Here is a 3,560-nt window from a genome sequence, read left to right as displayed (position 1 = left end):
AAAAAAATGTGCGGTTGCATCGTATGGCCAACACAGATGTTGGATATGGGATATGACACTTATTAATGAAAGCATCTATATAGAAAGGAAAATAGCCCCAAGTTAGGCCCAACATGCCATGTTATCCCTTGTTTTTTTTTTTCCTTTGTGATTTGCCCTGTCCGCCCGAGTCTCTTCTTTTTCGAGAAGCTTCTCCAGTTCTCCCTCCGGGCCATCTTCTCCTCCTCCACGGCCTTCCGTGCGGCGGACCGACGGTGGCAGCCTCCAAGCAGAGTCTCTCCTGCTCCTCTCCCTCTTCGCGATGGTGCGACATGGCCTCCTCCTCGTGGTGCGGCATTCTCCCAATTTCTCTTGACCGCCCCCAAGCCCCAGCAGTCCCTAGAGATCCCCGAGGGCATCCTCCTCCTTCACGGCCTTCCGCGCAGCGGTGGCGGCCTCCAACCAGAGGCTCTCCCACTCCTCTCCCTCTCCGCGATGCGGCCTCCTCCTCGCAATGTGGCGTTCTCTCCATCTCTCCTAACTGCCCCCAAGCCCCAGTCATCCCCAGAGATCCTCGAGGGCATCCTCCTCCTTCAGGCATCCTCCTCCACTGGGTTCTTTCGTCGGCCCTGACGATGCTCTGTCGGCGATCGGAAAGAATCACACGAGATAGGTGGAAGTTTCGAGGGACGGAGGTAGAGGAAGGAGAGAGAAACAGAGGGCGAGGGAGGGGTTTGGGCCGCGTATTGGGCTCAGGCTCGAGCTCGAGCTGGGGCTGGCCCGATTGGGTTTGGGCCGAGCTCGGGCTCAGGTTTGGATCTTAAGTTTCAAAAGATTTTGGGGCTTAAGCCTGGTCCGAAGTGTGAAAAAAAATTTGGACTGAGCATGGATAGGGACGTGGACCGGCCCATTTTCAGTCCTAATCACGGTCAATATTTTTCTAAAGAGAGATTGCTGTGCTAAAGATTTCCAGTTTTCTATGATCTGATAGGTCATCAACTCAATACGCGCTCTCTGTGACATGGGACCTGATTATTCAGTAAGGTGGACCGCAGGTAAACTTTCGTGGGACATAATGCCTTTTGTTCTGGAGAGATTAGGAATTCTGGAGGTAGGCGACACTAGGTGTACATGCCATCACTTGTGGACTCCACCAAGCGATCCACCCATGAGCGAGTCTCGTCCACTTCCATGAAGAATCTTGGAAAAAACCAAGGCTAATCGATTCGCCCCAATCAATAGGGTCCACAAAAGGTAAATGATAAAAGAAGCGTTACCATCACTTGTGGACTCCACCAAGCCATCCACCCATGAGCGAGTCTCTCTCCACTTCCATGAAGAATCCTCGAAAAAACCAAGACTAATCGATTCGCCCCAATCAAAAGGGTCCACAAGAGGTAAATGATGAAAGAAGGGTCACCACCCATGAGCGAGTCTCTCTCCACTTCCATGAAGAATCTTGGAAAAAACCAAGACTAATCGATTCGCCCCAATCAAAAGGGTCCACAAGGGGTAAATGATAAAAGAAGGGCGTTGGCGGGACATAGAAGTCAGAGTGTGAGGCTCCAGTTCTGCCCTAGCTCGATCTCGATTGTTATAAAAGCCAAAGCTTGGTAGAAGGATCATCGCACATCAGGAGAACGAGGTAGAGAGGGAATAAAAGGAAAATGCTTCCAAAGACGTTCCTCCTACTCTATCTGCTCCTCCTCTCCACCTCATCCATTCCATCGGGGATGGCTGCCAGGAATCTTGCTCAGGATGGTAAGACAAGTGATGATCTGATTTATATTTCCTCTCAAAAACTAATTAATATAATCTATTCTGTTGTTTTCTCGTCTTTTATACTTGACCTTCCATTTTGACAGGGACAAACTTCTCCTTGCTGTACCAAAACATGAAATATTTATTAAAAAATATGCGTTTTAAGGGATTCTTGTTTTATTTTTCCGTCTGCACTATTAGCTCCATCTGTAAACTTCTGCTTTCTTCTCTTATTAATAAACAGGGGGTAGCTACCTTCACTACCTTCTATTTCCATAAAAAACAAAAAAAAAGAAAAAAAAAAAGGAAAAAAAAAAAAAAGAAGAAGCCTTTAGCTGAGGCAACTTGCACCCAAATGTGTTTTTTTTTCACCTCATAAATTGCTTAAAAACATTTTTTTGTTAAATCTTTTGATGAATGCTAAAACATCTTTTATATTGTTTTATATGCCGTGCTACGTACAGAATATATCTCATTTCTCAGCTCAACTGGTTGGCACCCATTTCAAATGATCAAGAGATCCAAGTCTCAAACCTTGTTGGTGGTGTTACCATATTTTTGTTTAAAAAAAGAAAAGTAAAATAGTGGATTAAATTATAATTCACCATCAGTTACATATCCTACCTCTAGATGTTTTCATCACCCTTTCCAGAATCAATTATAATTATAATTCCAGACATAATTGTTGGCTGCTTATGAGTTAAATCTGTATACGGATATAACTTGCTTTTGGTGCATGGGTGCAGGGACCGTGGACCAGAGGACTTTCGTCGGATATCCTGTCACATATAATCGTCGACCCCTGGTCCCGAAATCACCCGCGGGGCAACCTTATCCTCGACCCCCGGTCCCGAAATCACCCGGAGGGAAACGTCACCGTCGTCGATGCAAGAAGATCCATAACCATAAGTGTCGTCCCCCGGTCCCATAGCTTCAGAGTAAAGCACGGGGCATACTACCAGTGGCTGCTGCGGCCGGTCCAACCCCTTGAAATGGACGTATGAACTAAAATAAGCGGCAGCATAATGGAGGTCGTGTTCGGTTAATCTGTTGTACGTGTACGGTGCACTAATGGCAAATGTATTATAGCGCCTTTTAAAGTTCCGTTCTATGGTCTCTCTTATCCACTTCTTTATTGCTATTTTTTGCGTTCCATCTATGGTCGGATGGAAATCTTGACATCCCCCACTAATTGCAGTAATTAAAGTTAAATGGTACACGAAGGAATTCAAATCAAAGAAAAGAAAACGAAGAATATCTTGGATACTTACATGCAAAAGAAGCAGCTTCTTGCGAAGAAGTGTAAAAAGAGCCAATGTACTCCTAAGTCACTTCTACATTGTTAATAATGCAGCAATCGTAAAAGCTAGGCCTTCTTTTTCTTTTCTTTTTTTTTTTTTTTTTGATGCACGGGAAACTTGGGAGAAAAGGAGCATATACAGACAGATATTGATGTCTCCCTTGGGGAGCAGTTCAAGTTGGCTAGTTACAAGGTCTCGGTCGATAAACAGGAAAAGGAAAATAACCACCATCCAAAAACAGAGTTCAAACCAGAAAGAACTGAGGAAGGACTGAAACTTTTCAACTTCAGCAACATTTCAAAAAACTTGGTCAAGTGTTCAACAGCTAATCGTCTTGGAGGAAGGATGAGAGAGTCCGATTTTTGTCCATATTTCACTAAATTCTGGAAGAAGCTTTTGACCGCAAAGAGAGGACCAATGGTTGCAAAAACTTAGCCTTTCAAAGCTGTGGAAGCAATTGAATTTTGCTTGTTAAAGAAACCCTCTAGCATTCCTTCTGTTCCAGCATGCCCATGCTAT

General features: G+C 44.7%; 1 long non-coding RNA gene across 1 annotated transcript in view; it reads left to right on the top strand.

The window, feature by feature from the left end:
- LOC105040332 (uncharacterized) overlaps positions 1–2,844 on the top strand; it is a 2,986-nt gene extending 142 nt beyond the window's left edge. The window contains exons 1-2 of the long non-coding RNA XR_831097.4: positions 1–1,740; positions 2,487–2,844. The exon at positions 1–1,740 is cut by the window's left edge and continues 142 nt beyond it. This is a non-coding gene — a long non-coding RNA (uncharacterized lncRNA). The remainder of the gene's footprint in view (positions 1,741–2,486) is intronic.
- Positions 2,845–3,560: the final 716 nt, after the last annotated feature.

Source organism: Elaeis guineensis, chromosome 3, assembly GCF_000442705.2.
Source record: "Elaeis guineensis isolate ETL-2024a chromosome 3, EG11, whole genome shotgun sequence".
In the NCBI taxonomy this organism is placed as follows: domain Eukaryota; kingdom Viridiplantae; phylum Streptophyta; class Magnoliopsida; order Arecales; family Arecaceae; genus Elaeis; species Elaeis guineensis.
This window is presented reverse-complemented; position numbering and strand designations above follow the sequence as displayed.